The sequence below is a fragment of the Manis pentadactyla genome, chromosome 11 (assembly GCF_030020395.1).
Source record: "Manis pentadactyla isolate mManPen7 chromosome 11, mManPen7.hap1, whole genome shotgun sequence".
NCBI classification, from domain to species: domain Eukaryota; kingdom Metazoa; phylum Chordata; class Mammalia; order Pholidota; family Manidae; genus Manis; species Manis pentadactyla.
The window spans coordinates 94,054,037-94,064,772 of NC_080029.1; the positions used below are offsets into that span (position 1 = coordinate 94,054,037).

General features: G+C 39.1%; 1 protein-coding gene across 2 annotated transcripts in view; it reads right to left on the reverse strand.

Moving 5' to 3' along the window:
* The window catches only part of SPG11 (SPG11 vesicle trafficking associated, spatacsin), a 115,903-nt gene that overhangs the window by 104,846 nt on the left and 321 nt on the right, over positions 1–10,736 (reverse strand). The window lies entirely within an intron of this gene.

Sequence of the window (10,736 nt, forward strand, 5' to 3'; positions counted from 1 at the left end):
ATTAACTTGGCTTCAAATTAAATAATAAAATTCCATTTTGAAAGTAAAAGGGCCCTAATTCTGAAAACAATGCAATGGGATTCAATGAGACTACCATGTTGATAAAGTTTCATCTTTAAAAAAGAGAAAAGCGAAAAGATGGCAGCGTGAGAGAAGAGACAAAGGTTTCCTCCTAAAACTGGATACAATTAGAAAATTTAATTGGCACAACTAATCCTGAGAGAGCAACAGGAAAGAGGACAGCGTCAGACTGCATACACCTGGAGAAAAGAGCAGACCTCATGGAATGGGGTAACGTACCAGAGCTGTGGCTCCACGGGTCCTGAGCCCCTCTCCCACCCCAGCTCACCGGGGGGGAGGAAGAGAAACGGAGCAGGGAGGGAGTGGAAGGCTTGGGACTGCTGAATACCTAGCTCCTGAGATCTGCTCTGGGAGCACAAACCTGCATTTTACGGTGCTTTCACGAGACTCGCATGACTACTGGGTTGGAAAGCTAACACAGGCAGAGTTCCTGGGGAGACTGGGATTCCGGCCACCTGTGGAAAGCAGGGATCCATATCCAGCTACTCTGGGACAAAAACATACCTGTGTGACCGGCCCACTGGCTCAGGCAGTGGAGAGAAGCACAGCAGCCGGGAGGCGAGGAACACCTCTTTCCTCCCCCCAGGTACCAGTACCGCTCCCCTGCAACTCCCAACATTGTTTCAGGGGCTGAACAGCTCCAGAATAGAGCTTCTGGACACTAGAGGGCGCCATATACAAACATGAAACGTCAAAGGAACCTTGTCCAGAGTAAAATTATTGATACAACTCCCGAGAAAGATATAAATGATATGGACCTCGTGACTCTTCCTGAAAGGGAGTTCAAAATAAAGATCATTAACATTCTAATGGAGGTATGGAAAGACAACCAAGAACTCAGGAATAAATTCAGGTCAGAGATCCAATCATTGAAGAGCACGACGGAGGGTATTAAAAGCAGGTTGGAATTAAAAATAATAATAATAATAGTAGTAATAATAATAATAATAATAATAAAGGGAGAAATGTGGGATCCACATATACATCAAGTATAAAAATCAAACGAATATTCATATTTGACCTGATTGTTTATAGTTCATAATGCATGATCAAAACCGAAAGTTTCTGTGATGACTGCCCTTGTACTGTTCACCATGTAAGAACTTATTCACTATGTAAGAATTTGTTCACCATGTAAGAACTTGTTCGTTGTGCTTCAGAAGATTGGAGACTGATGAAATTAGGCTTGAGGTGGATTAATGATTGTGCATTGAGCACTGACTCCCCTATACAGAATTCTATTGTTGTTAACAACCATTTGATCAATAAATATGAGAGATGTTCTCTCAAAAAAAAAAAAAGAGCAGGTTGGATACGGTGGAGGAGAGAATAAATGAAATAGAAACTAGAGAAGAGGAATACAAAGAAGCTGAGGCACAGAGAGAAAAAAGATTTCTAAAAATGAAAGAATATTGAGAAAACTGTGTGGCCAATCTAAGCGGAACAATATCTGCATTATAGGGATACCAGAAGAAAAAGAAGAGAGAGAAAGGGATAGAAAGTGTCTTTGAGGAGGTAGTTGCTGAAAACTTCCCCAATCTGGGGAAGGAGATAGTCTCTCAGGCCATGGAGATCCACAGATCTCCCAGCACAAGGGACCCAAGGAAGACAACACCAAGACACATAGTAATTAAAATGGGCAAGATCAAGGATAAGGACAGACTGTTAAAAGCAGCCAGAGGCAGAAATCAGATCACATACAAAGGAAAGCCCATCAGGCTAACATCAGACTTCTCAGCAGAAACCTTACAGGCCAGAAGGGAGTGGCATGATGTATTTAATGCCATGAAGCAGAAGGGCCTGGAACCAAGATTACTTTATCCAGCAAGATTATCATTTAAATTTGAAGGAGGGATTAAACAATTTCCAGATAAGCAAAAGATGAGAGAGTTTACCATCTCTGCAGTCTATTTTGGAGGGACTGCTATAGATGGAAGTGTTCCTAGGATTGGATACCTGTCACGAGAGGTAGTAAAACCACGGTAGGGAGGGTGGAGCAGCTGATTGTAAGGCAAATGTAAAATTAAATTGACTATCCCCAAAGTCAATCAAGGGATAGACAAAAAGTACAGAATTTGATACCTAATATATAAAGAATGAAGGAGGAGAAATAGGAAAGAACCTTTAGATTGTGTTTGTAATAGCATACTAAGTGAGTTAAGTTAGACTCTTAGATTTTAAGGACAGTAACCTGGAACCTTTGGTAATCACGAATCTAAAGCCTGAAATGGCAATAAGTACATACCTATCGATAATCACCCTAAATGTAAATGGACTGAATGCACCAATCAAAAGACATAAAGTCACTGAATGGATGAAAAAACAAGACCCATCTATATGCTGCTTACAAGAGACTCACCTCAAACCCAAAGACATGCACAGACTAAAAGTCAAGGGATGGAAAAAGATATTTCATGCAAACAATAGGGAGAAAAAGCAGTACTAGTATCAGACAAAATAGACTTCAAAACAAAGAAAGTAACAAGAGATAAAGAAGGACATTACATAATGATAAAGGGCTCAGCCCAACGAGAGGATATAACCATTCTAAAAATATATGCACCCAACACAGGAGCACCAGCATATGTGAAACAAATACTAACAGAACTAAAGGAGGAAATAGAATGCAATGCATTCATTTTAGGAGACTTCAACACACCATTCACTCCAAAGGACAGATCCACCAGACAGAAAATAAGTAAGGACACAGAGGCACTGGACAACACACTAGAACAGATGGAACTAACAGACATCTATAGAACTCTACACCCAAAAGCAACAGGATACACATTGTTCTCAAGTGCACATGGAACATTCTCCAGAATAGACCACATACTAGGCCACAAAAAGAGCCTCAGTAAATTCAAAGATTGAAATTCTACCAACCAACTCTTCAGACCACAAAGGTATAAAACTAGAAATAAATTGTACAAAGAAAGCAAAAAGGCTCACAAACACTTGGAGGCTTAACAACATGCTCCTAAATACTCAATGGATCAATGACCAAATTAAAATGGAGATCCACCAATATATGGAAATAAATGACAACAACAACACAAAGCCCCAAGTTCTGTGGGATGCAGCGAAAGCAGTCTTAAGAGGAAAGTATATAGCAATCCAGGCATATTTAAAGAAGGAAGAACAAACGCAAATCAATAGTCTAATGTCACAATTATCAAAATTGGAAAAAAGAAGAACAAATGACGCCTAAAGTCAGCAGAAGGAGGGGCATAATAAAGATCAGAGAAGAAATAAACAAAATTGAGAAGAATAAAACAATAGAAAAAATCAATGAAACCAAGAGCTGGTTCTTTGAGACAATAAACAAAATAGATAAACCTCTAACCAGACTTATTAAGAGAAAAAGAGAGTCAACACACATCAACAGAATCAGAAATGAGAAAGGAAACATCATGACGGACCCAACAGAAATACAAAGAATTATTAGAGACTACCATGAAAACCTACATGCTAAGAAACTGGAAAACCTAGAAGAAATGGACAACTTCCTAGAAAAATACAACCTTCCAAGACTGACCAAGGAAGAAACAGACAACCTAAACAAACCAATTACCAGCAAAGAAATTGAAGCAGTAATCAAAAATATACCCAAGAAAAAAAACCCCGGGCCAGATGGACTTACCTTGGAATTTTATCAGACATACAGAGAAGATATACCCATTCTCCTTAAAGGTTTCCAAAAAATAGAAGAGGAGGGAATACTCCGAAACTCATTCTATGAAGCCAACACCACCCTAATACCAAAATCAGGCAAAGACCCCATCAAAGAAGAAAATTACAGACCAATATCCCTGATGAATGTAGATGCAAAAATACTCAATAAAATATTAGCAGACAGAATTCAAAAATATATCAAAAGGATCATACACCACGATCAAGTGGGATTCATCCCAGGGATGCAAGGATAGTACAACATTTGAAAATCCATCAACATCATCCACCACATCAACAAAAAGAAAGATAAAAACTATATGATCATCTCCATAGATGCTGAAAAAGCATTCAACAAAATTCAACATCCATTCATCATAAAAACTCTCAGCAAAATGGGTATAGAGGGCAAGTACCTCAACATAATAAAGGCCATATATGATAAACCCACAGCCAACATCATACTGAACAGCGAGAAGCTGAAAGCTTTTCCTCTGAGATCGGGAACAAGACAGGGATGCCCACTCTCCCCACTGTTATTTAACATAGTACTGGAGGTCCTAGCTATGGCAATTAGACAAAACAAAGAAATACAAGGAATCCAGATTGGTAAAGAAGAAGTTAAACTGTCACTATTTGCAGATGACATGATATTGTACAAAAAAACCCTAAAGACTCCACTCTAAAACTACTAGAACTGATATTGGAATACAGCGAAGTTGCAGGATACAAAACTAACACACACAAATCTGTGGCTTTCCTATACACTAACAATGAACCAATAGAAAGAGAAATCAGGAAAACAATTCCATTCACAACTGCATCAAAAAGAATAAAATACCTAGGAATAAACCTAACCAAAGAAGTGAAAGACCTATACCCTGAAAACTATAAGACACTCTTAAGAGAAATTAAAGAGGACACTAACAAATGAAAACTCATCCCATGCTCTTGGCTAGGAAGAACTAATATAGTGAAAATGGCTATTCTGCCCAAAGCAATATACAGATTTGATGCAATCCGTATCAAATTACCAACACATTCTTCAACGAACTGGAACAAACAGTTCAAAAATTCATATGGAAACACCAAAGATCTGGAATAGCCAAAGCAATCCTGAGAAGGAAGAATAAAGGCGGCGGGGATCTCACTCCCCAACTTCAAGCTCTACTACAAAGCCATAGTAATCAGGACAATTTTGTACTGGCACTAGAACAGACCCACAGACCAGTGGAACAGATTAGAGACTCCAGACATTAACCCAAACATATATGGTCAATTAATATTCGATAAAGGAGCCATTGACATACAATGGGTAAACAACAGTCTCTTCAACAGATGGTGCTGGCAAAACTGGACAGCTGCATGTAAGAGAATGAAACTGGATCACTGTCTAACCCCATACACAAAAGTAAATTCGAAATGGATCAAAGACCTGAATGTAAGTCATGAAACCATAAAACTCTTGGAAAAAAATAGGCAAAAATCTCTTGGACATAAACATTAGTGACTTCTTCATGAACATATCTCCCTGGGCAAGGGAAACAAAAGCAAAAATGAACAAGTGGGACTATATCAAGCTGAATAGCTTCTGTACAGCAAAGGACACCATCAATAGAACAAAAAGTTACCCTACAGTATGGGAGAATATATTCGTAAATGACAGATCTGATAAAGGCTTGACATCCAAAATATATAAAGAGCTCACCCACCTCAACAAACAAAAAATAAATAATCCAATTAAAAAATGGGCAGAGGAACTGAACAGACAGTTCTTCAAAAAAGAAATACAGATGGCCAACAGACACATGAAAAGATGCTCCACATCACTAATTATCAGAGAAATGCAAATTAAAACCACAATGAGGTATCACCTCACACCAGTAAGGATGGCTACCATCCAAAAGACAAACAACAACAAATGTTGGCGAGGTTGTGGAGAAAGGGGAACCCTCCTACACTGCTGGTGGGAATGTAAATTAGTTCAACCATTGTGGAAAGCAGTATGAAGGTACCTCAAATGCTCAAAATAGACTTACCATTTGACCCAGGAATTCCACTCCTAGGAATTTACCCTAAGAACGCAGCACTCAAATTTGAAAAAGACAGATGCACCCCTATGTTTATCGCAGCACTATTTACAATAGCCAAGAATTGGAAGCAACCTAAGTGTCCATCAGTAGATGAATGGATAAAGAAGATGTGGTACATATACACAATGGAGTATTACTCAGCCATAAGAAGAAAACAAATCCTACCACTTGCAACAACATGGATGGAGCTAGAGGGTATTATGCTCAGTGAAATAAGCCAAGCGGAGAAAGAGAAATACCAAGTGATTTCACTCATCTGAGGAGTATAGGAACAAAGGAAAAACTGAAGGAACAAAACAGCAGCAGAATCACAGAACCCAACAATGGACTAACAGCTACCAAAGGGAAAGGGACTGGGGAGGACGGGTGGGTAGAGAGGGATAAGGGGGGGAAGAAGAAAGAGGGTATTATGATTAGCATGCATAATGGGGGGTAGGAGAAAGGGGAGGGCTGTACAACACAGAGAAGACAAGTAGTGATTCTACAACATTTTGCTATGCTGATGGACAGTGACTATAAAGGGGTTTGTAGGGGGGACCTGGTATAGGGGAGAGCCTAGTAAACATAATATTCTTCATGTAGTTGTCGATTAATGATAACAAAAAAAAAAAAAAAAGCAGTTCCTGTGTGGTGATCTCCAATAAGTTCTTCACAATGGTATAAAGGGCATATCAAAGTGTGGGCAAAGGGTTTGTTTGTGTTTATACAGAGGATCAAAGCCTAATTTGGCTACCCAGAAAACGAATTAAGATACGATATGAAGAAGAACTTCCAACATCAACATTCTCTGGAAGAGTCATTCCAGAAGATGATCATCAAAAAACTTCCACAAAGATCCTGGCACTGTCGCAGTTGTAGCTGCAGTCATCCCACCGGTTCCTGGACTTGCCATTGGAATGAAGAAGGAGACATCTAAGCTGGCCTGTGCATACAGTAAAACAACAAATTTGACTGGATCTATACTGTTGGAACTCAACCAAGAATTAGGGGAAGTGCAAGTTGCAGCGCTCCAAAATCTTGCAAATATAGACTATCTACTGTTAAAAAGAACATATGGGATGTGAACAGTTCCCAGGAATGTGTTGTTTTAATTGTCTGATTTTTCTCAAACTATTCAAATTCAGTTAGACAATATCCATCATATCACTGATAAGTTTTCACAAATGCCTAGGGTGCCTAACTGGTTTTTTTGGTTTCACTGGAGATGGCTGGTAATTGTAGGTCTGCTTTGGTTATGTAGCTGTATTCCTATTATGTTAATGTGTGTACACAATTTAATTAGTAGTTTAAAACCTATACATGCTATGTTACTCTACAAGAAGATATGTCAAAGAAATAATCAATCTTCCCATGTTTTCTTCCATCTGCTACTTCTATAGCTTTTCTTCTTCCTTCCTAATTACAAAACTTAAGTAGAATTCGTGCCTCATATCGAAATTACTGAGTATCATAATTCTTCCAAGTGGTAGAGATACCTCAAGACAAATGCTGGGCATAGAAGCCACAGGGCATAAATCTGCAAAGAAGTAAAAAGCTAACCTTTTCAAACAATATTGCTTCTCTCTCACTTACCAACTTTACATTTCCCTGTATGACCCCGGAAGATGACTGGTTAGCCAGAGACGGGTAAGATTCTTCAAGGGAGGAACAACCTAAGACAGGCACAGTCGCAGGGGGGCCATCAGGTGAGAAATTGGGGATCAACAGAGGTGAGGCTTAGAACCTCACCCCCGCCTCCGTTCTGAGAGAAATCTTCTGCATCCGTGGATGTTTTGCTGCCCTTGTCTAGCTTGGATTAACACATAGTCTACAGGCACACACCTGATCATCTACATTTGCCCTCTTACAGCACTAAACTATGTTTTCTACCTTTATCTTGCATCTATCTACCTACCACTTCAGCATTTTATTTAAAAAAATAATAATAATAATGAGAAATGTGGGATTCACATATAAATCAAGTATAAAAATCAAATGAATATTCATATTTGACCTGATTGTTTATAGTTCATAATGCGTGATCAAAACCGAAAGTTTCTGTGATGACTGCCCTTGTACTGTTCACCATGTAAGAACTTATTCACTATGTAAGAATTTGTTCACCATGTAAGAACTTGTTCGTTATGCTTCAGAAGATTGGAGACTGTTGAGAATTAGGCTTAGGGTTGATTAATGATTGTGCATTGAGTCCCCTATACAGAATTTTATTGTTGTTAACAACCATTTGATCAATAAATATGAGCGATGCCCTCTCAAAAAAAAAAAAAATCAAAAACAAAAAAAAACAAAAACAAAAAAATGGGCAGAGGAGCTGAACAGACAGTTCTCCAAAGAAGAAATTCAGATGGCCAACGGACACATGAAAAAATGCTCCACATCGTTAGTTATCAGAGAAATGCAAATTAAAACCACAATGAGATATCACCTCACACCAGTAAGGATCGCTACCATCCAAAAGACAAACAACAAATGTTGATGAGGTTGTGGAGAAAGGGGAACCCTCCTACACTGCTGGTGGGAATGTAAATTAGTTCAACCATTGTGGAAAGCAGTATGGAGGTACCTCAAATGCTCAAAATAGACTTACCATTTGACCCAGGAATTCCACTTCTAGGAATTTACCCTAAGAATGCAGCACTCCAGTTTGAAAAAGGCAGATGCACCCCTATGTTTATCGTAGCACTATTTACAATAGCCAAGAAATGGAAGCAACATAAGTGTCCATCAGTAGATGAATGGATAAAGAAGATGTGGTACATATACACAATGGAATATTATTCAGCCATAAGAAGAAAACAAATCCTACCATTTGCAACAACATGGATGGAGCTGGAGGGTATTATGCTCAGTGAAATAAGCCAAACAGATAAAGACAAATACCAAATGATTTCACTCATCTGTGGAGTATAAGAACAAAGGAAAAACTGAAGAAACAAAACAGCAGCAGAATCACAGAACCCAACAATGGACTAACAGCTACCAAAGGGAAAGGGACTGGGGAGGACAGGTGGGTAGAGAGGGATAAGGGGGGGAAGAAGAAAGAGGGTATTATGATTAGCATGCATAATGGGGGGGTGGGAGAAAGGGGAGGGCTGTACAACACAGAGAAGACAAGTAGTGATTCTACATCTTACTATGCTGATGGACAGTGACTGTAATGGGGTTTGTTGGGGGGACTTGGGGTAAGGGAGAGCCTAGTAAACATAATGTTCTTCAAAAAAAAAAATTGGTGGTGGGGAGTGTACTAAACATAATGTTACCCATGTAATTGTAGATTAATGATAAATAAATAAATGGATAAAAAAAACCAAACCAGTTAGGATTCTATTTTAGAACTGAATTAAAAAATAAAAAAAATAAGAGAAAACCTTTTCCTACATTAGTTTTATATCTAAAAAATTTTAATTTGGTTGTACTTATGTCCTTATTGGAAGAAAAGACATATTTTATATTTCTACCTTTATACCTAGACTTATGATTTTTCATGAACACCCCCAATTCCTGTTTACATTGAAAATGCAGACAATAATCTACATGTTGAATATGGTAATGGTTAGACAAATTAAGATGCATTTAAAAGGCAGAATACGGCGACATTATCATTAGCACATGGATTACACTCCTTCCTGGAAAGACAGGAAATTTTCAAGGAAAATAGAATGCAGAATATACAGTGATTTCAACAATATAAAAAGAAATATATGTACTTTGGGAAAAGTATGAAGTAAACCCTGAATACTATAAACGTGTCCTTATTTTTACTCCGTGGAGTAATTGAACTAAAATTCAATTTAAACAAACAAAAAAGAACCCTTCTTGATCCTCCTCCCTTCTAACTAATTTCATCCAGCAGCTTATGAACGTCCCCCATTATTTCATCCGTGTCTTGTCTTCCATTAAGTTCTCAAACACCTCAAGAGTTCTGCTTCTTTTCTGCCTCATTCCTTTATTTACAGGGCTGTGTTCATAAGGACTTAATATCGTTGAATAAATTAACTTCCCCTAGGAAGAGATTTCTCTTCCTAGCAACTAAAGATCAGGAATGAAGAAGACAAACACAGAACAGGTTAACGCATTCAGAAATTTAACAAATGAATCTCGACTATGAGGCACTGCTATAGGACTAGAGCTTCTATGGAAAGGCACCTTTTGATTCCTCTAAGTCTTAAAGAGAAGATCGTTTCCAAATGTTTTCTATTTTTAAAAAGAACCCAGTCAGACTCATAGGGCACTCCTAAATTTAATGACGTGAACTGTGTCCTGGACCGAGAGTTACTGGAATGGGAAGTAATTCATGATTATAATTATGACCTTTTCAGTCTTCCCAAATCTCAAGCCTCACTATAAAAGTTGTCTTGTTTAACTCTTCAGGGACTGCTGCCAGGTAACAGTAAGCACGTGAAATAATTGTTGATTGAATAAATGAGTGGGCAAACTAGGTTCTGTCCTTGAAGGCAGAAGGGGCAAGAAAAAGCCCATGTGAAGGAAATCGCTATTTGTTTCATGGACAAGAAAGATATCAGGGTGATTCATACAAATTAAAGATGATGCCCAGCTGACATCTTTAACGGATTCTACTGAAAGAAGAAAATGGGCAAGGTGCACGGCACAGTGACGATTAGTCAACCTGTGTTGAATGAATAAAAAAAGAACCAGCGCCAGAACTGGGACCTAGGCCGGTTTCGCGGCGGTTGAGGAGCCGAAGGCCGTCTCCGCCCACCCGGAATCCGGAAGCAAAGGGCCGGGACGCAGCAAAGCGAGAGCAGGGCTCCGGGAGGGCGCGGGGCTCGCCTCTGAGGCGCGGCCCGCGGCTGTCATTCCCTCCCGGCTACTTCCCCACCAGGAGGAAGGCACGGGGGCCAGAAGAGGTAAGGCTCCAGACCCCCTGAC